Raw genomic sequence first — 27,007 nt, forward strand, 5'->3', positions numbered from 1 at the left:
CTTAAGGAGGTTGAGTAATGTTCTCAAGGCCATATTTTCACATATGGAGGAGCTAGGGCAGGAACCCTCACCATTCTGATGCCAAAGTCAGATCCTTAACTCCAACCGACTCCTTCTAAGACATGACTATATCCAGCGATGTCAATGTGTTAGCAAGTAAGATAATGTCTGTGGGAGTGGTTTAGAAATTATGTCAAGGTAGGATTATGATTGTCATCAACAAGAAGGACTATGTTAATTGAATTTTTCTCTGATTTATAATACCAGCAGTTTTTTCCCCCAAATAAGTAAATTTGCCTTCTCTAGCTCCTTAAAAAGGGAGATTTTCATGCCTATGACTTTGATCAGAGCTGCTGGAGAGTTTCCAAATTAGATTAAAATAACATATTCAGGGATTAGTCCTGAAGAACAGAAACCTAGCCTTCATCGAAGTGAAGGTACCAATTAGCATTTCAGAATACTAAACATCCTAGGTACTGGTTGGCAATTATTCTCAACAAAGATTTATGGATGTTGATGTGTCAGAAACTGAATTGGGTAACAGGTGTATAAAAATAATTTAGACATGGTTCCTACCTTAAAGGGCACAGAATTTGGTGGAGGAAGAGAATATATAAGCAATGTTTTCTAAGTTGTCTGGGGAATTTATGTTCATAGAAGAAATGACATTTAATCTAGATCTTGATAGATGGCCTGAGAAAAGTAGAAAATGCTCTAAATGGAAAGAGAAAGAACAAATCACAGGGACCTAATGAGTTAAGTTATTTATTGATTAAATAAAGTTGTTTGAGAGGGTTAGAGCTTAGAACACACAGGGACAAGTTTCCGGAGATAAACTTGGGCAGGAAGGCTCTGCTGAGAATCATGCTAAGAAATTTGGACCGTATTCCAGACATTAGGGAGCTATGGAAGGTTTTAGACAAAAGGGTAACTTTTTAGAAAGATAACTTGGTTGGCATCTTTATGGAGGATTAATATGGAGGAGGGTTGAGCCTGAAGGCAGAACAGTTGATCGAATATTCCAGATAGTCCAAGTGAGGTCTGAATATTGAGGGAGAGGATGGATTTAAGAGACATTTTAGATAAAAAATTGGCAGTGTTTGGTGATTCAAAATAAAGAGGTAGGATAAAAGAAGAAGTTCAAATTCTGTTATTTAGTCCTTATGATGTGCCCGTGCTGTGTTAAGCACTACAGATACAAAAACAATTAAGGAATGGCTCTGTGTTTAAGTAGCTAGAAAGAAATAAAAGTATAATAAGTACATACAATATAATATTATGCTTGCAAAGATAGATAATGTGTAAAGAATCAACACACAGGAGTCTGCCAAGAATGATTCTACGTTTTCTAGCTCTAGGGACTGGTTGGTTGTTGTTGTCTTTGAGAGAGAGAGAGAGAGAGAGAGAGAGAGAGAGAGAAAGGAATAGGAGTAGGTTTCTGGAGGGTTCTAAAGCATTGGTTTTGGTGTATACGAGGCAGTTGGAACTTAAGATATTCTTGCCGTAGTCAGACACAATCTAGCTCATTCTGGATTTGCAAGAGTTACAGAAAAAGGAAAACAGTAATTGTCTTTTTTTAAATAAAAACCCTGCTGGCATGATATCTTTCCTTTTAAATGGCTTTGTTATGAATATAAAGAGAGAGAAAGACTATTAAATGCCTCTTTACCTCCCACAGTACTGATCTGGGTTCTAAAAATTCTTCCTGCACTAATTATGAGGGTTCTGCCTATTCACCCTGAAAACTTCTGGTTCAATTATTATTATTATTTTTGTAGAATTAGCACTGAATGCTAAGCTTGTTTTTATTTTGCAGGCAAGAGACAATCTTAAGATATTTAGAGGGTCTCATAATCAGCATTGCTTTCTAAAGTCCAGGTAACCTGTACCTTTTCAGTGACCTGTACTTTATATGGATTAGACAGTAATTTATAGTGAAGATTTTTGCAAACTATTTGATAGTCTGCAAAGATTAATAAAAGAGCCATGTACAAATATGTGAACTTAAACAACTGTCTGGAAAGCAAGTTTAACAAAAGCCAAAAATGAGTACAGTATCAAAATTAGCTAAGAAATTATTCTAAACTCTGTAACATTTTTCTTTTGCAAATAGAAAATTTCTTCTAGGGAGGTCAAGGAACTAGGATAATACTGCCCCACTTTCAGCACTCATTTGAAGCCTCAAATATGTGAGTTCACTAGAGAATAATTATAACCCTGATGTTAGGAATCATGGATGACATATGATTATAGGTTTTCCATATAATAATGGGAGGGAAGCTTTATGCCTCACTGTGTTCAGAAGAAAAGAGATTACAACTTGGAAATGAGCATGAACGGATCTGGGCCATCACTTCTATGAGCACAGAGAAGGCATCTGAGGCCAGCTGTATTAGGGTGGAATGTTCTCAGCCTTTTGGTTTTCATGGACCCACTGAGTGGTGAGGTTTCAGTGGGGAAAGCTACTATCACTGTGCTTTAGGAATGGACAGTTTAACACCCAAGTACAGGAAGGACATTGTGTGGCAGTGATTGCTGCACGTTCAACAGAAGCCAGAGCCAGACTACAGTTCCCAGCCTCCCTCGTAGTGAGATGAGCCATTGGGATGTGGCACAAATGAGGTTCATCACTTGCTGTCGCAGCCTGGAAAAACCTCCCACACAATTCTCCTCTCTTTAGCTTCCCATCTGTAGGACAGACACTAAGCATCCTGCATAGGACCCAAGGGCCTAGTGGTGACCGAATCACAGGGAGCCCAAGTACCCAAACGACCCTGTGGAAGGCCACCTGTTGACCCAGAACATTCTTACTGGATTACAAGTGAGTAATGCAGAGTTGACTCACACCTCTGAGGAGGTGACATTGACCAGCAGTACTGATATCTCTGGAAGCTCCAGGAGGCTTATTCTGGGAATAGGGAAAAAACTGGAAACTGAAACCAACTGCTTTTAGAACCAGTGACTGTCACCAGGTAAAGAAGTAGTGCCCAAGTGACATTTACAGGTATAGCAAAACAAAACAACCTCCCCTGGAACCATTCACAAACAACAAACCAAAACTAAAACCCAGCCCAGGAAGGAACATGTCCCTTATCTCTCCTCCATTCTTGCAGTCTCCTTCCAGAACCTGCTACTGGCAGAACCTTCAGGAAGAAGTTGGCAAAGCCGAATATGCTCTGCAGAATTCCAGGCCCACTGTCACAAAACTGAATATAGAAAAATGGCTTTCCAGAAAAGAGGCAATAACTTCATTACCAGCACAGCAAGACATATACTTTCATTGTATTAAACCACTAAGATACTTGGTATTCGTTACAGCAGCTAATAAAAACAGATATTTAAATGGGATACATTTAGTTTTATGAAAACTCACTATAGTTTTCTTGTTCTTTCTTTCTTATTTCATTAAGGACTTGGTGAAAATTCACCTCCTGGCACTGTTCACAGGGAGGGGTGTGGAAACTATTGGTGTCAATATCTCCACTCTCTTCCAAGTGTGTGTGCGTATTCTCAGATGTTCATAGAATCCTGTGTGTGGGTGAGTCTATAAAAGGAAGAAAAAAATGTCTTTGGGGGCAGAAGCCAGGGGAGATTGGAAGATGAAGTAGATGAGAGAAACTTTAGATTCAAGAGCTGCTTTGGGGCCCAGGTGACAAGGTGTGGCATATAGATGGGAAAGAGTTTATATTCTCTATATGTTTTTTCCCCTCTTTTTTAGAGATAGGGTCTTGCCGTGTTTCCCAGGCTAGAATGCAGTGGTTCAATCACAGCTCACGGCGGCCTCCAACTCCTGGGCTCAAACAATCCTGCCTCAGCCTCCTGAGTAGCCGGGACCACGGGAGTGCCCCACAACACCTGGCTGATTTTGTGTTTGTCTCACTATGTTTCCCAGGCTGGTCTCAAACTCCTGGGCTTAAGTGATCCTCTCACCTCAGTCTCTCATGAACCACCATGCCCAGCCTCTATACTTCTTTTCCTTCTTTTTAAAAATTAATTTTGTTGCTCAAGGTATTCCAGAAACAGCCGTTGTAGTTGGCTCCATGCCCCTTTGACATAATGCCTCCATCATTGTGGGTCTTCTACTTCTTCTTTTTTTTAGTACTTTTAAAATTTCTGACATTCTAACATGTTCCAGGCTCACTTGTGTATTTTCTGCCCTGTTTCTAGCATTTCTACATTTCTTTATGGGCCTTGGTAATTCTGGCAGCCCAAGAACTGAGGGCTTTGAATGCATTCCAAGAAGGCACCTGAGCTGGACTTCCTGGCCTCAGCTCTTCCCCTTATCCCCCTTCTCTCGCTGCTCTCACCATACTGGTATCCTAGCTATTCCTGGATAGGCTTACTCCTACCCCAGGACCTTTGCACTTGCTACTGTCTCAGCCTAGGATGCTCTGTTCTCCGATTCCACTAGCTCATTTCTCACTTCCTTTGGGTCTCTGTTCAAATGTCACTTTATTAGCAAGGCCTTCTCTTGTCACTCTGCATTATCCTCCATCCCCTGTCCACCCACGCTCATTCTGGACTGGAATTGCCATCTGAACACATTATATACAATATTTTTTTCTTGATTATGATCTGTATCCCAATGATAGAAGATAGGTTTTATGATAATTGTTTTTTTTTTTTTTTGTCTGTTTTGTTTACTTCTATATTCCTGATACCTAGGAGAGCTCCTGGCCCATACTAGATACTTATGACATATTTGTTGAATTATTATAATATTGTTTTTGCTGATTCCTGACATGGACATGCCACTCACATCCTATGATCTTTATAATGTACCTCCTATTTTGTCAGTCCTGTATTTAAAACTCTTCAGGTGGTTTTTCTTTGCTGTCAAAATAGATTCCAGATTCCTTCATATGGCCTGCAAGGCCTTCTCAATCTGTCCCTGTCAAGATCTCCAGCCACACCTCTTGTCACTCATCTCTTTTTTTTTTTTTAATTTATTTATTATTATTATACTTTAAGTTGTAGGGTACATGTGCATAACGTGCAGGTTTGTTACATATGTATACTTGTGCCATGTTGGTGTGCTGCACCCATCAACTCGTCATTTACATCAGGTATAACTCCCAATGCAATCCCTCCCCCCTCCCCCCTCCCCGTGATAGGCCCCGGTGTGTGATGTTCCCCTTCCCGAGTCCAAGTGATCTCATTGTTCAGTTCCCACCTATGAGTGAGAACATGCGGTGTTTGGTTTTCTGTTCTTGTGATAGTTTGCTAAGAATAATGGTTTCCAGCTGCATCCATGTCCCTACAAAGGACACAAACTCATCCTTTTTTATGGCTGCATAGTATTCCATGGTGTATATGTGCCACATTTTCTTAATCCAGTCTGTCACAGATGGACATTTGGGCTGATTCCAAGTCTTTGCTATTGTGAATAGTGCTGCAATAAACATACGTGTGCATGTGTCTTTATAGCAGCATAATTTATAATCCTTTGGGTATATACCCAGTAATGGGATGGCTGGGTCATATGGTACATCTAGTTCTAGATCCTTGAGGAATCGCCATACTGTTTTCCATAATGGTTGAACTAGTTTACAATCCCACCAACAGTGTAAAAGTGTTCCTATTTCTCCACATCCTCTCCAGCACTTGTTGTTTCCTGACTTTTTAATGATCGCCATTCTAACTGGTGTGAGATGGTATCTCATTGTGGTTTTGATTTGCATTTCTCTGATGGCCAGTGATGATGAGCATTTTTTCATGTGTCTGTTGGCTGTATGAATGTCTTCTCTTGAGAAATGTCTGTTCATATCCTTTGCCCACTTTTTGATGGGGTTGTTTGTTTTTTTTCTTGTAAATTTGTTTGAGTTCTTTGTAGGTTCTGGATATTAGCCCTTTGTCAGATGAGTAGATTGCAAAAATTTTCTCCCATTCTGTAGGTTGCCTGTTCACTCTGATGGTAGTTTCTTTTGCTGTGCAGAAGCTCTTTAGTTTAATGAGATCCCATTTGTCAATTTTGGCTTTTGCTGCCGTTGCTTTTGGTGTTTTAGACATGAAGTCTTTGCCCATGCCTATGTCCTGAATGGTACTACCTAGGTTTTCCTCTAGGATTTTTATGGTATTAGGTCTAACATTTAAGTCTCTAATCCATCTTGAATTAATTTTCGTATAAGGAGTAAGGAAAGGATCCAGTTTCAGCTTTCTACTTATGGCTAGCCAATTTTCCCAGCACCATTTATTAAATAGGGAATCCTTTCCCCATTTCTTGTTTCTCTCAGGTTTGTCAAAGATCAGATGGCTGTAGATGTGTGGTATTATTTCTGAGGACTCTGTTCTGTTCCATTGGTCTATATCTCTGTTTTGGTACCAGTACCATGCTGTTTTGGTTACTGTAGCCTTGTAGTATAGTTTGAAGTCAGGTAGCGTGATGCCTCCAGCTTTGTTCTTTTGACTTAGGATTGTCTTGGAGATGCGGGCTCTTTTTTGGTTCCATATGAACTTTAAAGCAGTTTTTTCCAATTCTGTGAAGAAAGTCATTGGTAGCTTGATGGGGATGGCATTGAATCTATAAATTACCTTGGGCAGTATGGCCATTTTCACGATATTGATTCTTCCTATCCATGAGCATGGTATGTTCTTCCATTTGTTTGTGTCCTCTTTTATTTCACTGAGCAGTGGTTTGTAGTTCTCCTTGAAGAGGTCCTTTACATCCCTTGTAAGTTGGATTCCTAGGTATTTGATTCTCTTTGAAGCAATTGTGAATGGAAGTTCATTCATGATTTGGCTCTGTGTTTGTCTGTTATTGGTGTATAAGAATGCTTGTGATTTTTGCACATTAATTTTGTATCCTGAGACTTTGCTGAAGTTGCTTATCAGCTTAAGGAGATTTTGGGCTGAGACAATGGGGTTTTCTAAATATACAATCATGTCATCTGCAAACAGGGACAATTTGACTTCTTCTTTTCCTAACTGAATACCCTTGATTTCTTTCTCTTGCCTGATTGCCCTAGCCAGAACTTCCAACACTATGTTGAATAGGAGTGGTGAGAGAGGGCATCCCTGTCTTGTGCCAGTGTTCAAAGGGAATTTTTCCAGTTTTTGCCCATTCAGTATGATATTGGCTGTGGGTTTGTCATAAATAGCTCTTATTATTTTGAGGTACGTTCCATCAATACCGAATTTATTGAGCGTTTTTAGCATGAAGGGCTGTTGAATTTTGTCAAAAGCCTTTTCTGCATCTATTGAGATAATCATGTGGTTCTTGTCTTTGGTTCTGTTTATATGCTGGATTATGTTTATTGATTTGCGAATGTTGTACCAGCCTTGCATCCCAGGGATGAAGCCCACTTGATCATGGTGGATAAGCTTTTTGATGTGTTGTTGAATCCGGTTTGCCAGTATTTTATTGAGGATTTTTGCATCGATGTTCATCAGGTATATTGGTCTAAAATTCTCTTTTTTTGTTGTGTCTCTGCCAGGCTTTGGTATCAGGATGATGTTGGCCTCATAAAATGAGTTAGGGAGGATTCCCTCTTTTTCTATTGATTGGAATAGTTTCAGAAGGAATGGTACCAACTCCTCCTTGTACCTCTGGTAGAATTCAGCTGTGAATCCGTCTGGTCCTGGACTTTTTTTGGTTGGTAGGCTATTAATTATTGCCTCAATTTCAGAGCCTACTATTGGTCTATTCAGGGATTCAATTTCTTCCTGGTTTAGTCTTGGAAGAGTGTAAGTGTCCAGGAAATTATCCATTTCTTCTAGATTTTCCAGTTTATTTGCATAGAGGTGTTTATAGTATTCTCTGATGGTAGTTTGTATTTCTGTGGGGTCGGTGGTGATATCCCCTTTATCATTTTTAATTGCGTCGATTTGATTCTTCTCTCTTTTCTTCTTTATTAGTCTTGCTAGTGGTCTGTCAATTTTGTTGATCTTTTCAAAAAACCAACTCCTGGATTCATTGATTTTTTGGAGGGTTTTTTGTGTCTCTATCTCCTTCAGTTCTGCTCTGATCTTAGTTATTTCTTGCCTTCTGCTAGCTTTCAAATGTGTTTGCTCTTGCTTCTCTAGTTCTTTTAATTGCGATGTTAGAGTGTCAATTTTAGATCTTTCCTGCTTTCTCTTGTGGGCATTTAGTGCTATAAATTTCCCTCTACACACTGCTTTAAATGTGTCCCAGAGATTCTGGTATGTTGTATCTTTGTTCTCATTGGTTTCAAAGAACATCTTTATTTCTGCCTTCATTTCGTTATGTACCCAGTAGTCATTCAGGAGCAGGTTGTTCAGTTTCCATGTAGTTGAGCGGTTTTGATTGAGTTTCTTAGTCCTGAGTTCTAGTTTGATTGCACTGTGGTCTGAGAGACAGTTTGTTATAATTTCTGTTCTTGTACATTTGCTGAGGAGTGCTTTACTTCCAATTATGTGGTCAATTTTGGAGTAAGTACGATGTGGTGCTGAGAAGAACGTATATTCTGTTGATTTGGGGTGGAGAGTTCTATAGATGTCTATTAGGTCTGCTTGCTGCAGAGATGAGTTCAATTCCTGGATATCCTTGTTAACTTTCTGTCTCGTTGATCTGTCTAATGTTGACAGTGGAGTGTTGAAGTCTCCCATTATTATTGTATGGGAGTCTAAGTCTCTTTGTAAGTCTCTAAGGACTTGCTTTATGAATCTGGGTGCTCCTGTATTGGGTGCATATATATTTAGGAGAGGAATTGATCCCTTTACCATTATGTAATGGCCTTCTTTGTCTCTTTTGATCTTTGATGGTTTAAAGTCTGTTTTATCAGAGACTAGTATTGCAACCCCTGCTTTTTTTTGTTCTCCATTTGCTTGGTAAATCTTCCTCCATCCCTTTATTTTGAGCCTATGTATGTCTCTGCGTGTGAGATGGGTCTCCTGAATACAGCAGACTGATGGGTCTTGACTCTTTATCCGCTTTGCCAGTCTGTGTCTTTTCATTGGAGCATTTAGTCCATTTACATTTAAGGTTAAGATTGTTATGTGTGAACTTGATCCTGCCATTATGATATTAACTGGTTATTTTGCTCGTTAGTTGATGCAGTTTCTTCCTAGCCTCGATGGTCTTTACATTTTGGCATGTTTTTGCAGTGGCTGGTTCCGGTTGTTCCTTTCCATTTTGAGTGCTTCCTTCAGGGTCTCTTATAAGGCAGGCCTAGTGGTGACAAAATCTCTAAGCATTTGCTTATCTGTAAAGTATTTTGTTTCTCCTTCACTTATGAAACTTAGTTTGGCTGGATATGAAATTCTGGGTTTAAAATTCTTTTCTTTAAGAATGTTGAATATTGGTCCCCACTCTCTTCTGGCTTGTAGAGTTTCTGCCGAGAGATCTGCTGTGAGTCTGATGGGCTTCCCTTTGTGGGTAACCCGACCTTTCTCCCTGGCTGCCCTTAAGATTTTTTCCTTCATTTCAACTTTGGTGAATCTGGCAATTATGTGTCTTGGAGTTGCTCTTCTCGAGGAGTATCTTTGTGGCGTTCTCTGTATTTCCTGGATTTGAATGTTGGCCTGCCCTACTAGGTTGGGGAAGTTCTCCTGGATGATATCCTGAAGAGTGTTTTCCAACTTGGTTCCATTTTCCCCCTCACTTTCAGGCACCCCAATCAGACGTAGATTTGGTCTTTTTACATAATCCCATACTTCTTGCAGGCTTTGTTCATTTCTTTTTCTTCTTTTTTCTTTTGGTTTCTCTTCTCGCTTCATTTCATTCATTTGATCCTCAATCGCTGATACTCTTTCTTCCAGTTGATCGAGTCGGTTACTGAAGCTTGTGCATTTGTCATGTATTTCTCGTGTCATGGTTTTCATCTCTTTCATTTCGTTTAGGACCTTCTCTGCATTAATTACTCTAGCCATCAATTCTTCCACTTTTTTTTCAAGATTTTTAGTTTCTTTGCGCTGGGTACGTAATTCCTCCTTTAGCTCTGAGAAATTTGATGGACTGAAGCCTTCTTCTCTCATCTTGTCAAAGTCATTCTCCATCCAGCTTTGATCCGTTGCTGGTGATGAGCTGCGCTCCTTTGCCGGGGGAGATGTGCTCTTATTTTTTGAATTTCCAGCTTTTCTGCCCTGCTTTTTCCCCATCTTTGTGGTTTTATCTGCCTCTGGTCTTTGATGATGGTGATGTACTGATGGGGTTTTGGTGTAGATGTCCTTCCTGTTTGATAGTTTTCCTTCTAACAGTCAGGACCCTCAGCTGTAGGTCTGTTGGAGATTGCTTGAGGTCCACTCCAGACCCTGTTTGCCTGGGTATCAGCAGCAGAGGCTCCAGAAGATAGAATATTTCTGAACAGCGAGTGTACCTGTCTGATTCTTGCTTTGGAAGCTTCCTCTCAGGGGTGTACTCCACCCTGTGAGGTGTGGGGTGTCAGACTGCCCCTAGTGGGGGATGTCTCCCAGTTAGGCTACTCAGGGGTCAGGGACCCACTTGAGCAGGCAGTCTGTCCCTTCTCAGATCTCAACCTCCGTGTTGGGAGATCCACTGCTCTCTTCAAAGCTGTCAGACAGAGTCGTTTGCGTCTGCAGAGGTTTCTGCTGCTTTTTTGTTGTTGTTGTTGTTGTTGTGTAGCTGTGCCCTGTCCCCAGAGGTGGAGTCTACAGAGACAGGCAGGTTTCCTTCAGCTGCTGTGAACTCCACCCAGTTGGAGCTTCCCAGCAGCTTTGTTTACCTACTTAAGCCTCAGCAATGGCAGGCGCCCCTCCCCCAGCCTCGCTGCTGCCTTGCCGGTAGATCACAGACTGCTGTGCTAGCAATGAGGGAGGCTCCGTGGGCGTGGGACCCTCCCGGCCAGGTGTGGGATATGATCTCCTGGTGTGCCTGTTTGCTTAAAGCACAGTATTGGGGTGGGAGTTACCCGATTCTCCAGGTGTTGTGTGTCTCAGTTCCCCTGGCTAGGAAAAGGGATTCCCTTCCCCCTTGCGCTTCCCAGGTGAGGCGATGCCTCGCCCTGCTTCAGCTCTCGCTGGTCGGGCTGCAGCAGCTGACCAGCACCGATCCTCTGATCCTCCGGCACTCCCCAGTGAGATGAACCCAGTACCTCAGTTGAAAATGCAGAAATCACCGGTCTTCTGTGTTGCTCGCGCTGGGAGTTGGAGACTGGAGCTGTTCCTATTCGGCCATCTTGCTCGTCACTCATCTCTTTCCACTCCACTCTCCCGCCATATTGAAATACTTGCAGTATCCAGTGGATCCATGGTCCCTTTTACTCTCTGGGTTTTGTGCATGGCCTCTCCTCCTTTAAAGATACTTTCCACCCCTTTTATCCTTTATGGTTTAACTTTAGACATCATCTCTTCTGGGAAGACATAGTGCCCTCAAGACAGGGTTAGTCCAATAGTACTAGATGTTTATCTCTATCATAGCACCCACCATGGTATGTTTTGATGGCCTAGTTTATTGTAATTTAGAACAAGTCTGTCTTAGTCTGCTCAGACTGTCATAATAAAATACCCTAGACTGAATGGCTTAAACAACAGAAATTTATTTTCTCACAGTTCTGCAGGCTGAAAGTCTGAAATCAAGGGACCAGCACGGTCAGGTTCTGGTGAGGGCTCTCTTCCTGGCTTGTGTCCTCATGTGACCATTCCTCAGTATGTATGTGTGGAGAAAGAAAGACAGCAAGTTCTTCTTCTTCTTACAAGGCCACCAATCCTATCAGATAAGGGCCCTATCCTCATGACCCCACCCTTATGACCTTAACCTTATTTACTTCCTAAAAGCCCTATTTCTGAATGCAGTCACATTGCAGGTTAAGGCTTCAATATGTGAACTTCAGGGACAGAATTCAGTCCATAGAGGAAATCCTACTTTGAATTTTATTAGTTAAAACATTAAACACCCATCAAACTAAGACTCACATAACTATTTCCAACAGAAGACGTATAAGAATGAAACGGGAAAGAATGAAGGACGAAGCTGAGCTATGAGGAACCCAGTGGTGAATGAGGAGGTTGTGGCTGGCGTATCTACTACTGAAATGTTGGAATCTTACAGGAACTTTCTACCAAGATCACACTGAGTGAGGATAATGCTCCGTGTGTGAAGACTGTGTCCCTCTTCGGCATGTTTCAGACAGTGTCTGATGTTGGCAAGATGAGTCTAGGACAATGGTGTTGGAGGATGCCTTCAATTAAAAAACAAATGAACAAGACCAGGGGTCAATCAGCATTGGAGATCTGTAAGGGGGGAGCAAGCTCCCACTCGCAGAAGCTGGAGCTGGGTGGGGTTCAGGACTGTGTAACACACCTTGTACTGAGGATGTCTGGCGGAGTAACAGGGAATAATCTGGGGTTCTCGTACTAAGCCCTTTGTTTCAGGGGTACTGGAATGGTAATGGGAAATCTGAGGAGCAGCTCAGTCAGGAAGGCCAGGGAGTGCTGCGTGTCTGGGTGATGGGCACACCCCGAGAATTCAGCAGTGTGGAGCCTCCCATGGCTTCACAGAAGGCTCGCTAGGACTGGATCACGGGATCCCAGGATTGGAAACCTTCTCAACCCCTGTGATTATTCCTCTAGTCCCACGAGCCTTTTTCCTCACAGTTATAGCCTCCTGGAGTTTCCAGAGTAACCTACAAAATACAAAGAAAAAGCCATTTCACTGTAACTGGTAACTTTATATTATTATCAGGATGTCAAAGGCCTCCAGGGGAGAGAGGAGTATAAGGTTTTAAGCTTTGGACCCAGGTTCATAGAGATCACAGAAGTCTCTTCTCCCCAGGAGGAACCCTCTCCTCTATTAGGAGGGGAGACTTCTGATGTTAAAACTTATGACAGCCAAGGTAAGTAGTGCCCCCAGACTCCTACTGCCTCGGGCTTTTTATGGTCAAGACCTTCATCAGGCTTCTGAATATCCAAATTGCCTACCTTTTACATACCAGAGGGGAACAGGGAGGATTATCAGGATGTCTCAACAGAGTTATCTTTATTAACAGAAAGAATAGAGCATTTATTTGCAGATTTATAGAGCAATGAAATAATTCAGCTTCAGAACTACCAAATCCCAGGCCACGGGAAGGATGTGGATAAGATTTCAGAATGGTTTCGAAATCACTTTATGATTTAAATGGTTCCTACTCTGTGGTTTCTACTCCTCTGATACACTTTTCAGCCCTGTCATCCAAGGTGTCCATACACCATGAACAGCTTGCACTATTTTGCAGACAGCGGGATGACAGACAGATGAGTCCAGGGTGACATTTAGGCTCATATTCTTTAAGCCTCAATTTTTTTACCTGGAAAATGAGTATGATAAGATGCTGCTTTCTGTAGGGTTGTTAGTGAAACAATGCATATAAACTGCTATGTAGTAAGCATCTAATAAACAGGAGCTGTTATCACATTCACATCTCCCATACTACAGTATCCATGCCACAGGAGGACAAGAGACGACCTTACTCGCCTCCAGATGATCACATAGTCTGTAGCACATAACGATTGGTCAGTGATTGCTTAGTGAATAAGGAAATGGACTGAACTACTCTTTTGAATGGTATCAAAAGTTTTTAAATCTTAGTAATAATCTAATTGTTTTAACTTGTATGTGTCCAAGTCACCTGACATGCTCGTTTAAATGCAGAATCCTGGGTCCCATCCCTAGAGACAGGCTGCTGTCTTCTCTTGTGCTTCTAGGTAAGAACGACAACCCTGTCTTCATCCCCAAGGCATGTGATGGAGAATGAGGCGAGGTTCTGTACTGTTTGCAGATATTACTCTCTGTCTCCTGGGACCTTGTGGTTAGCTAGGGCTGCCATCACAAAGTCCCACAAACTGGGTGGCTTAAACAATAGAAATTTATTTTCTCACAACTCCTGAGGCTAGAAGTTTGAGATCAAGGTGTTTGCAAGGTTGGTTTCCTCTTGAGGCCTCTTTCTTTGGCTTGTAGGTGCCTGTCTTCTCCTTGTGTCTTCACATGGTCTTCTCTCTGTGTCAGTCTGTGTCCTAATTTTCTCTTATAAGGACATTAGTCATATTGGATTAGGGCCCATGCTAATGGCTTCACTTTAACTTAATACCCTATCTCCAAATATAATCACATTCTGATCTACTGGAGCTTAGGACTACAACATATGAATTTTTTTTAAGGGGTTGAGGAGCACAATTAATCCCATAACAGATCTGAATTTCTTATACTGAGGCAATTCTCGTGACAGGCTTACATGGTAAGCACTATGTAAATAATGAGTTATTCAATTGTAGCATTATTATTTCTGTTCTTTCATACAGCTACAAAACTACCACATTTGTATATACATAATGTATCTATCATAAATGTATACATATATACACATTTCTATGGCACCTCTCTTAGTAAATCATTTTAGTGATTCCATTTAGGTAATATATCTGGGTGACTTCTTTCTGTTTCCCAGAAGCCTGGGGGATTTCTAAAATATAAGGCAAATATTCTTAATTTTCATTCATTTACCCACTGAACAAATACTCTTCAAGGGTGCTGTGCTGGCCTATGGAGGTCAAAATGTTGACTAAGACTGGGCAGGTTACAATTCAGTTTAAATGTCACGAGGAGGCAAGTACTGTGTGCCAGTGGAGGCTGTTGGAAGGGCCCTGTGATGGAATAAGCTTGTCCACAATTTATTTGATATTCCTCTCCAGTGAGAGGAGGTCCATATATTCCCTTTCTTTGAAACTGGGCTGATTTTGACTGTGTTGACCCGTAGAATATGGCAGAATTGGTGCTTTTCCAAGGCTTTAAAGAAGCAGCAGCATCCTCGCTCAGAATGCTTGTTTTAGGGGAAGCCAGCGCTGTGTCACACGTCTGACTATCCTGACAGCCATCTCTAACAATTCAAGCCATCTCATAACCATCTCAGCTCTGGTGGGATGTCCCAACATGCCAAATTATGAGCTCTATAAAATGGTGTTTTTTAAAAAATACTACTAAGTTTTGGAGTTATTTGTTACCTAGCAATAGGTAACTGAAGCAAGACCCTAATTCAGACCTGGAAGATAATTAAGAAATCCTGTATATCACGTATCCAACATTAAAGCACTGAGTGCATGCAGACACAGAAATCTTGGACAATGCCTGTCTGCAAAATCCACTCCCTGCTTTCACATACGAAGGCAAAAGGCAAGTGCATCTTCAGATAGTAGGTCTTATGGTTCTTGCTCTGTTGATGAACTCCATGGAAAGTGCTGGTTTTGAACGTTATATAAACTACTACCTGTGGAGCCCATTGGTCTCCTGGGGGCCGGTGCTGCAATTTGCTACAGTGGCCCTGCTCCAATGGCTCCAGGGTCATTGCTACAGGCTGCTTATTCAGCCTTTCCTCAACCCGTGCGCCACAGAATCTAATTCTGCTACTGAATGTGCTTTGCCAAGGGTCCCGCCCTTCTCTCTTCCTGCTAATTATTTTTCTCGGTCCAAAGTTGCTTTTTTTTCGCATCATTGGGTCCAAACATCCTGGAAACATTATCCCTCCAGCTCTCATGATACATTGCAGAAAAGCAGCATCAGACAGAGATTCAGGGTGTGGACCCTAGAGGCAGACTGTCTGAGTTTGAAGCCTGATTCTGCCCATTACACCCACCATGATTCTGGGGCCTCTGGGCTTCAGTTTCCACAATGACAAAGTGAGAAAAATGGTAGGGTCTGCAGTGTAGGGTCTATGTGATGATAAAAAAGAGATCATTGGGTTTACGTGATGATAAAAATAGATCATTCGTGTAAAATGCACAGAATAATGCAAGTATCCAATAAATATCAATTTTTGTAATTCATAATATGCATCTTGTTGTATGGTAATTATCTGCTTATTTATGTGTCTAAATTCCTTGAGGATAGATAGCATCTTGAGCACTATCACCTCCTTAATGCTCTGCACAATAGGCAGCATACATTAGGCACTCAATAACTACTTTTGGAATGAGTGAAGGCTAGAAAAACTACTTAAAAACTGTGTCTGTCAGTGGAAGGTCAATAATATCTTCATAAAAGAAAGGTAGCAAAGTTGTATAGAAGCTTGATTTTGTAGAATACACTCTATATCATTCCAAGAATCAAAAACAAATTTAATTAAGGGGTTAAGTAAAACAACTGCATTCATAAATATGGTTCTTACACATGATTTTTTGTTATTAATGTGTGCTTAAGGTGCTTGATGATGTAAAGCTGTAATGATCAGGTTCCTAAAGAAGTTGGAGTGTAGGAATCCAGAACTTGAAACCCCTTGATTACTCATGGAGGGGGCACATAAATAAAAAAGAACTATTTATTTATACATGGGATCCACCAGTTTAAGAAAGAATTTAAAGTGGCATACAGCTACTCATATAATAATTTATTATGAGAAGATACATTAAAATGAAGTAATGTAGTTGAGTCCTAAAAGAAAGATAAGTTAAAAAGTTAGATGAAGCTGGAAATGAAATTTGTTCCCAAAATGCTTGCTATGCAATCCTATACATTTTCCAGAGGTGGGTTACAAATTTGAACTTTCTACTAGTTTTTATGGGAAAATCATAAAATAAACCAATTATGTGAGTCACACTTCAGAATAATAATGCTAACAGCTAGCATTTATCACATGTTTACCCAGTGCCAGATGAGGCTCTTAGTGCTTTGCTTGCATTAACTCTTAATCCTTATAGTGATCATAGGAGGTAGCTACTTGGCCCAGGCCTTGCAGCTGGTACACAGTTTTTAAACCAGGCATACCAACATTTGAAACCAGTCACCTTGGCTCCATGCCTACCACCGTTTAAAACAAGAACAGCTAGATTTCATGTTAAGAACTTGGAAGAAATTTTCTTTTGTTGGTTCTTGAATTTTTCTGGGAACCTTTTTGTAAAATATAGGACACCCTCCAGTCAGAAACAGAAATTGGGTGCATTTTCATCTAAGGCAGTTCTCAAAGTGGACCCCAGACTAGCAGCATCAGCCTTACCTGGGCATTTTTTAGAAATGCAAATTCTTGGTCTTCTTCCCAGGTCTACTGCATCAGAAGCTTTGGGGCTGTGGTCCAACAGTCAGCATTTTAACAAGTCCTCCAGGTGATTCTAATATGGGCTCAGGTTTGAGAACTGTTCTAAAGGGAAAGAAGCTTCTGGGGCAGAAGATGTCTGACTTCTCATGACTTTGGTAGGAACTTCAGAAGGTAGAACATCTCATGAAATTATGATGCCAGTATCAGAGACCAGAGGGACAGGGCTCATACACTTAATACCCTAGAAAACCAGGAGATGCTATTAAAAGCAGTGAGTATGTTATGACCAATCTGTCAAGTAACAGGTAAATGTAATAATAGAACTTGCAGCTCCCACTTGGATGAACAGTGCAGCATGTGGAGACCCACATCATGAACTTTTGCTCCAGGAACTACCACAGGAACACACCAGGAAAGCTGAGAAAATCCATCTGAAGGGGGTGTATTGCCACCGCAGGCTCCCTGGGACAGCTGAGGAATTGTGAGTCTGCTTGCTTTCTCAGCTGGGAGGCGTATAGCATGGGGCAAGTTCTCAGCCCTGCTCACGGGCTGCCTGGAAATAAACTCGGTGCTGCTGTGGGGCCATGGCGCGAGTGAGACGAGGCTGCGGGCTGCATGGGAGCTGGGTGAGGCTTGTGACTGCCAGCTTCCCCCCACTTCCCTGGTGACCTGTTTGATGCAGCAGACAGCCATAGTCCACCTGAGAAGATGACTTTTTTGGCCTGGGAACCACCCCGCCACCCACCACAGATCTGCCGCAAGACCCGCCCAAGGAGAGACTGAGCTCAGACATGCCTAACCCTGCCTCCACCTGATGGTCTTTCTCTACCCATCCTGGTAGCCAAAGACAAAGGACATAATGTCATGGGAGCTGTATTGCCCTGCCCACCACCTGATCCTCCTTTTACAAGCACAGCTGATGGGCTCTTGAAAGTGCCTCCTCCTGGCTGAAGGCCAACCAACACAAAACCAGTGCATTTAACCAAAACACAACCAAGGACCCTCACAGAGTCTACTTCACTCCCCTACTACCTCCACTGGAATAGGTGCTGGCATCCATGACTGAGAGACTGGAAGACAGATCATATCATAGTACTCTTTGCAGACACTCCCCAGTACCAGCCTGGAGCCTAGCAGCGCCACTGGGTGGTTAGATCCAGAAGAGAAGTAACAATCACTGCAGTTTGGACCTCAGGAAGCTCCATCCCTAGGGGTAAGGGGAGAGCACCACATCAAGGGAGCACCCTGTGGGACAAAAGAATCTGAACAGCATCCCTTGGGTCCCAGATCTTCCCTCTGACATAGTCTACCTAAGTGAGAAGAAGCCAGAAAAACAACTCTGTTAATATGACAAAACAAGCCCCTTTATCACCTGCAAAAGATCACACTAGCTCGCCAGCAGTGGATCCAACCAAGACAAAATCTCTGAATTGCCAGAAAAAGAATTCAGAAGGTTGGTTATTAATCCAATTAAGGAGACACCAGAAAAGGTGGAGTCCAACTTAAATAAATTAAATAAAAATTGATATAGGATATAAATGGAAAAATCTCCAGTGAAATAGATAGCATAAATAAAGAACAATCACAACTTCTGGAAATCAAGGACACACTTAAAGAAATGCAAATTGCACTGGAAAGTCTCAGCAGTAGAATCGAACAAGTAGAAGAAAGAACTTCAGAGTTCTAAGGTAAGAGTTTCAAATTAACCCAAATCTGGCAAAGATGAAGAAAAAAGAATTTAAAAAAAGAACAAAGCCTCAAGAAGTTTGGGATTATGTTAAATGACCAAACCTAAGAATAACTGGTTTTCCCCAGGAAGAAGAGAAATCTAAAAGTTTGGAAAACATATTTGAGGGAATAATCAAGGAAAACCTCCTCAGCCTTGTTAGAGATCTAGACACTCAGACACAAGAAGCTCAAAGAACACCTGGGAAATTCATTGCAAAAAAATCATTGCCCAGGCACATAGTTATCAGGTTATCGAAAGTCAAGATGAAGGAGAGAATCTTAAGAGATGTGAGGCAAAAGCATCAGATAACCTATAAAGGAAAACCTATCAGATTAACAGAGCATATTTCTCAGCAGAAACCCTACAAGCTAGAAAGGATTGGGATCCTATCTTTAGCCTCCTTAAACAACACAATTATCAGCCAAGAATCTTGTATCCAGTGAAACTAAGCTTCATAAATGAAGGAAAGATAAAGTCTTTTTCAGACAAATGCCAAGAGAATTTGCCAGTACCAAGCCAGCACTATAGGAACTGCTAAAAGGAGCTCTAAATCTTGAAACAAATCCTTGAAATACACCAAAATAGAATCTCCTTAAAGCATAACTCTCTCAAGAACCCTAAAACAATAACAATAAAAAAAAAAACAACAAGGTATTCAGGCAACAAATAGCATGATGTATAGGATAGTACCTTACATCTCAATACTAACATTGAATGTAAATGGCATAAGTGTTCCACTTAAAAGATACAGAATGGCAGAATGGATAAGAATTCACCAACCTAGTATCTGTTGTCTTTGAGGGACTCACCTGACACACAAGGACGCATATAAACTTAAAGTAAAGGGATGGAAAAGATATTCCATGCAAATGGACACCAAAAGCGAGCAGGAGTAGCTATTCTTATATCAGACAAAACAAACTTTAAAGCAATGGCAGTTAAAAAAGACAAAGAGGGACACTATGTAACGATAGAAGGACTGGTCCAACAGGAAAATATCACAATCTTAAATATATATGCACCTAACACTGGAGCTTCCAAATTTACAAAACAATTACTACTAGACCTAAGAAATGAGATAGCTAGCAACACAATAATAGTGGGGGACTATACTCCACTGACAGCACTAGACAGATCATCAAGACAGGAAGTCAATAAAGAAACAATGGACTTAGGCCAGGTGTGGTGGCTTATGCCTGTAATCTCAGCACTTTCGGAGGCCAAGGCAGGTGGATCACTTGAGGTCAGGAGTTTGAGACCACACTGGTCAACACGGTGAAACCCCATCTCTACTAAAAATACAAAAATTAGCTGGGAGTGGTGGTGGGTGCCTGTAATCCCAGCTACTTTGGAGGCTGAGGTAGGAGAATCTCTTGAACCTGGGAGGCAGAGGTTACAGTGAGCCACGATCGTACTCCAGCCTGGGTAACAGAGTGAGGCTCCACCTAAAAAACAAAAACAAAAACAAAAAAACCCAAAGAAACAAAAAAGAAACAATGAGCTTAAACTATACCCTTGAATAGATGAAATTAACAGATATTTATATAACATTCTATCCAGCAATTGCAGAATATTCATTCTATTCATTAGCACATGGAACATTCTCCAAGATAGACCATGTGATAGGACACAAAACAAACTTCAGTAAATTTAAGAAAATTGAAATCATATCAAGTACTCCCTCAGACCACAGTGGAATAAAATTGGAAATCAAAAGGAACTCTCAAAGCCGGGTGCAGTGGCTCATGCCTGTAATCCCAGCACTTCGGGAGGCTGAGGCAGGTGGATCACCTGTCAGGAGTTCAAGACCAACCTGACCGGCTGGGTGCGATGGCTCACGCCTGTAACCCCAGCACTTTGGGAGGCCAAGGCAGGTGGATCGCCTGAGCTCAGGAGTTTGATACCAGCCTGGGCAACTTGGCGAAACCCTGTTTCTACAAAAAAATAAAAAAAATTAGCTGGGCATGATGGCAGGTACCTGTAATCCCAGCTACTCTGGAGGCTGAGGTGGGAGAATCACTTGAATCCGTAAGGCAGAAGTTGCAGTGAGTCGAGATCATGCCATTGTACTCCAGCATGGGTGACAGAGCGAGACTCCATCTAAAAAAAAAAAAAAAAGAAACCCTGAAAATCATGCAAATACATGGAAATTAATTAACCTGCTCCTGAATGATCATTGGGTCAACAATGAAATCAAGATGGAAATTAAAAATTTCTTTGTACTAAACAATAACAGTGACACAACCTATCCAAACCTCCGGGATACAGCAAAGGCAGTGCTAAGAAGAAAGTTCATAGCATTAAATGCCTACATCAAAAAGTCTGAAGAAGCCCAAACAGACAATTTAAGGTCATACCTCATGGAATTGGAGGAATAAAAACAATTCAAACCCAAACCCAGTAGAAGAAAATAAATAACAAAGATCAGAGCAGAAATATTAATAAATGAATTTGAAACAAACACAAATACAAAAGATAAATGAAACAGAAAGCTTGTTCTTTAAAAAGATAAATAAAATTGATAGACCATCAACAAGATTAACCAAGAAAAGCGAGATGATCCAAAGAAGCTCAATTAGAAATGAAACAGGAGATATTACAACCAATACCACAGAAATACAAAAGCTCATTCAAGGCTATTATGAATACCTTCATGCACACAAACTAGAAAACCTAGAGGAGATGGATACATTTCTGGAAATAAACAACCCTCCTAAATTAAACCAGGAAGAAATAGAAACTCGGAACAGACCAGTAACAAGCAGTGAGATTGAAATAGTAATTAAAAAGTTACCAACCAAAAAACATCCAGGACCAGATGGAATCACAGATGAATTCTATCAGACATTCGAAGAAGAATTGGTGCAAATCATATTGACACTATTCTTAAAGATAAAGAGGGAATCCTCCCTAAATCATTCTATGAAGCCAGAGTAACCCTAATACCAAAACCAGGAAAGGACATAACAAACAAAGAAAACTACAGACCAATATCCCTGATGAACATAGAAGCAAAAATCCTAAACAAAATGCTAGCTAACAGAATCCAACAGTATATTAAAAACATAATCTACCATGATCAAGTGGGTTTCATACTAGGGATGCAGGGATGGTTTAACATCAACAAGTCAACAAATGTGATACACTACATAAACAGAATTAAAAAAAACACATGATTATATCAATAGATGCAGATAAAGTATTTGACAAAATCCAGCATTCCTTTATAATTAAAACCCTCAGCAAAATCGACATAGAAGGGACATGCCTTAAGGTAATAAGAGCCATCTATGACAAACCCACAGACAACATTACACTGAATGCGGAAAAGTTGAAAGCATTCCCCCTGTGAACTGGAACAAGAAAGACAAGGATGCCCACTTTCACCACTTCTATTCTACGTGGTACTGGAAGTCCTAGCCAGAGCAATCAGACAAGAGAAAGAAATAAAGGGCATCTGAATCAGTAAGGAGGAAGTCAAACTGTTGCTGTTTGCTGATAACATGATTGTATACCTAGAAAACTCTAAAGATTCCTCCAAAAAGTTCCTAGAACTAGTAAATGAATTCACAAAGTTTCGGGATACAAAACTAATGTACACAAATCAGTAGCTCTGCTATACACCAAGAGCGACCAAGCTGAGAATCAAATCAAGAACTCAACCCCTTTTACAATAGCTGCCAAAAAATAAAGTACTTAACAAAGCTATGGAGCTGATATCACAAAGCTGGCATAGCTGCAACAGGGATCCTCTTACGATTTTATTATAGATCCTACTGCTTTTATGTTCAAAATTGTTAAGAGCCTTCCATTGTAATTAGAACATAATTTACACGCCTTAGCAAGGCTGACAAGGCCTTGCCTGATCTGGTCCCTGTTTTTCTCACCAATCTGATTTTTGCCTCTCCCGCTTACTCTACATGCTCCAGCCATATTAGTTGATTCTCAGCTCCTTGATAGTGGTGAATTGTCTCTGCTTTTGTTTGTTTGGGAAAGACTTTCTTTCTCCTTCATTATTGAAGGATAATTTTTCTGGGCACAGTATTCTCATATGACAGTTTTTTTTTTTTCTTTGAGCACTTTGAAAATGTTGTTCTACTCTCTCATAGCCTGTATGGTTTCTGTTGAACAATCTGTTGCCAGATGAATTAGAGCTCCATTATATGCTATTTACTTCCTTTCTTTTGCTGCTTTTAGGATCCTTTCTTTGTCTGACCATTGAGAGTCTGATTCTTATATGCTTTGGGAAAGTCTTATTTGGGTTCAATCTGTTTCATGTTTTCAGACCTTCTTGTACTTGAATATTTATATCTGTTTCAAGTTTTGGAAAATTTTCTATTATTCTTTGAATAAACTTTCTACCCATTGCTCTTGCTCAGCTTTCTTTTGGACGCCAATAATTCTTAGATTTGGTCTTTTGAGATAATTTTCTATTTTTGTGGGAGGCCTTCATTCCTTTTCATTATTTCTTCTTTTGTCTCCTCTGTGTATTTTCAAATAGCCAGTCTTCAAGCTCACTGATTTTTTTTCCTTTGCTGTGTCCATTCTGCTGTTAAGAGCTTCCAATGACCTTTTTCAGTTTAGAAAATGTATTTCTCAGTTCCAAGATTTCCATTTGATTTTTTAAAAATTTCAATCTCTTTGTTAAATTTCCCTGATACATTTCTGAGTTGCTTTTCTGTGTTATCTGGGAGATCACTGAGTTTTCTCAAGACTGCTATTATGAATTCTTGGTCAGAGAGCTCACGAATTGCCATCTTGTTAGGGTCAGTCACTGAATTTTTGTTTTGTCCTTTTAGGGAAGGTCATAGTTCCCAGTTTGCTGTTGTTTCTTGTGGATGTATGACAATGTCTTTGCATTAAAGGATTGTTATTCTAGTTTTCTCTGGTTTGTTTCTTTGGATATATTTGCTTAGCAAATACTGTTAGATCATTGCCTCCTTTTTGGTTCTAAGCCTTGTGCCTTAAGCCCAGGTTTGCTTTGGCTCTAGTTAATGATCGGAGCACTGCCTGTCCTGGATGGGGTTTCATTTCAAAGGCATTATCCCAGCAGCGTGGGAAGGCTGGCTGGGGGTTCATACCCAATGGACCTGTGAAATGTACCTCCTACAGGGTGCTGACGCTTAACAGCCACCTGACTTGGCATCTCCTTTGGCCAAGTTACAGAACAGACTTTCCAGGGCTCAGGATGCTAGTCCCACCTCCTCCCTTTATCTCTGCCTGTACTTAGGGATATTTCTTCTTTCAGGCAATCACAATACTTCCTATGGGTTAAGGCAAGGACAGGTCTCCTTCCAGGCAACCTAAGATAGTGGGAAAGCTGGATGACCACGTCAATCTCACTTTGTCCAGGGTAGGAACTGTGAATTGGGTAAAATTAGCTGCGCATTTGTTGCCAGGAAGAATGTGGGTTGGGGGAAGGGCATCCCCATAGCCTAGATGGTAGGTAAATTCTCCTACCCTCTGCTCAGAGGTTTTTCACTTCTCCATGACCTCAAGATCTATCTCATCCTCATATTTGAGTTCTGGGTTGTTGCTAGTGAAAACTTTGGTACTGTGTATTTGTTTTTGGTTTTCTGGGGGGGGAGGATGATAATGAAGCCAGCTCACCTCTACACCACCATTTTGAAACCTACTCTCAGCTCCTTGAACACTCCAAGAACTTTGCCAACTCTGGATCTTTGAATAATCCCACTCCACTGCCTGTAATAATCCTCCACTTGGTCCTTGTATATCAAAATCCCTCTCATCCTTTGGGTCTTAGACTAAATGCTATCTCTTCATGGAGGCCTTTCAATCCAACATAAAATATCCAAGATAGCTGTTTTACTCAGATGTTTGCACCTCACTGGAATGGCTGGAATAGCTGGAATAGCTAAAGCTTGCTTGACCTCTCTTTCCCCATATCCTTTTCCAAGTTAGCAGCTTGGGGTTCCTCACAACATGGCACTCTAGGATGTATCTATTCACATGGGAGCTAGCTTCCCCTAGAACAAGTGTTCTAAGAGAGGATATTGCTACTTCTTTAAAGTCTGGGTGAAGCATTACTTCTGTCATATTTTACTGGTAAGCACAGTGTCAGAACCAGCCTAGATTCAAGGGGAGGGGACATAGACATTTTCCCTCAATGGCGAGGAGTGTCAAAGAATTTGTGGACAAGTTATGCTATCACAGGGCCCTTCCTACTGCCTCCACTGGCACATAGTACTTGCCTTCCCATGACATTTAAACTGAATTGTAACTGCTTCATCTTAGTGAACATTGTGACCTCCAGAGGCCATCACAGCACCATTGATAAATGTGTGTTCAATGAGTAAATGAATGAATGAAAATTAAAAAGGTTTGCTTTATATTTTAGATATTCTTAAGGGTTCTGACAAACAGGAAACCCTGAAGCCATGAAGCTTCATGAGGAATCAACTCTTTCTTTTTCCTTGTTACTTCCTCTGTATTGGCACAGTACCTGGCAGGTATATTACATCCTCAACAGCTGTTTGTTGAATGAATAAGTGAAAGAATGCATGTCTATCAAAGCTAGTTCCACTGCCCTTTCAATGGCACCAATGTTGACTGCTTGTATGTAAACCTCAAGCAGTTTTGCTGTACCAGCTGCAGAGCCAGGTCCATTTCTGTACTTCCTATTCTTCTTATATCTCTAGCCCAGAGAACTCTGGGGAGCCACATCCCCCAGGACTTGACATTATATTTCACACATGTATTCTCAGATACTTGAAGCAGGGGTAGAAGTGGAACACTGTTTTGAAATTCATTGAGCTCAGAAAAAAATGCCTTCAGAGCTAAGAGGTCTGTCAGTTGTAAGGTACAGACTTCTGGAGCTTATTTAGCCTTTTCCTGTAGGGGCACATTAGAAAATAGGAAATTGGAGGACTTGGAGAAGGATGTGGTAAATGTGATAAGTATATGAAGCTCTTTTCTCTGTGCTCAAAGAGGATGCAAATGAGGACTACATGAACATTGCTAGGGGTCCTGGTCCTGAGGGTCTCATTATTATAGTCAATTCCTGTAATGGTATTTTGCTTTTCAGCTCTATATGATGGTTTCTTCTTGGGGCTTTTAACTCTAGTGAGTTTACTTTTGAGTACTTTGAATTCAGAGTTTGCTTACAAGGGATCAGGACAATTGCTTGTAAAGGGAGGGATTCCTCTGAATCTTGATCTTTGGTTTAAACTTCCCTTTTGAGCTTTAGACCCTTATATCAGACTGTATACCACAGATCTCACCTGGATATCCCACAGCTGTTTCAAACTGCACTTGCCCAAAATAGAATTCATTCTGTGTTCCCACAATTGAGTTCTTATTCCTGTAGTTCGTATTTTGATCAAAGGCAGCAGCACCTTCCACACAGTCATCTGAGCAGAAGCACAGACATCATCATTCAAGCTTCCCTAAATGTTGGTGGTAGTAGACAATGTTTATTGACAGCATCCTATGTGCCAGGTCCTGTGCTAAGTACTTTATGTACATCAACCCCCTTAGTCATCACTATAGCCTGTGACTAAAATTATGTTATTATCTGCATTTCAAAGCTGAGGAAACTGAGGTGACTGCAAAAGTATCCCAACAGGTCCTTTTGCCTGAAGCTCTTCTCAGATTTATCTACTGCACAGCAAGCTGAGTTCTCTTTTAAATAAGCAGACCTGCATGTACCACTCCCTTCCTTACAAGCTTTACTGGCTCCCCGTTGTCCTCAGAATGTAGCCCAAACTCTTAGCCAGAAGTACAGCGTCCTTTGTGACTTGGTCACTGAGCACCCATCCAACCTCATTTCCAGTGGCTCTTACCTTGGCCCTGCCATCCCCTCACCCCCATGTTGTAGCCATGTTGGACACTTGCAACCACTTGAAATATGCATATTTTCCAGCCTCACTTAATTCTTCAACCTAAAAATATTTTGGGGGAGCCCACCATATGCTAGGCACTGTCTTAGGCACTCGTGCTATAGCTGTGAACAAAACAGATCAAGGCCTGCCCTCATGGCACTTGCATTCTAGTGGGGAAGTCAGACAATGCACAGGTAAATAGCTATATAGACAATGTACTGTCAGAGTCCTGAGTGCTGTGCAGGGAGATAAAGCAGAGAAAGGGGGCAGAAAGTGACAGCAGGGTTCTATTTTATTTGAGATGGCCTGAGAAGGTACTTTGCAATGTCCCTGAGATGAGAACTTGCCTGGAATGTTTGAAGAACATCAAGGAGGCCAGTGTGGCTGGGAGAACGTGGAACCAAAGGAGGTCTCTAATATACCAAGGAACCCATCAGGTAAGGCCTTGAGGCCATGGCCAAGACTTTGGATTTTATTGCAGACGGGAGATGAAATTATTGCAAGTTTGAGATGAGGGAGTG

At 41.2% G+C, this 27,007-nt stretch overlaps 1 long non-coding RNA gene across 1 annotated transcript in view; it reads left to right on the forward strand.

Annotated features, from left to right (window-relative positions):
• LOC116269762 overlaps window positions 1-27,007 on the forward strand; it is a 296,445-nt gene that overhangs the window by 19,607 nt on the left and 249,831 nt on the right. The window lies entirely within an intron of this gene.

The sequence above is a fragment of the Papio anubis genome, chromosome 12, assembly GCF_008728515.1.
Source record: "Papio anubis isolate 15944 chromosome 12, Panubis1.0, whole genome shotgun sequence".
Lineage (NCBI taxonomy): Eukaryota > Metazoa > Chordata > Mammalia > Primates > Cercopithecidae > Papio > Papio anubis.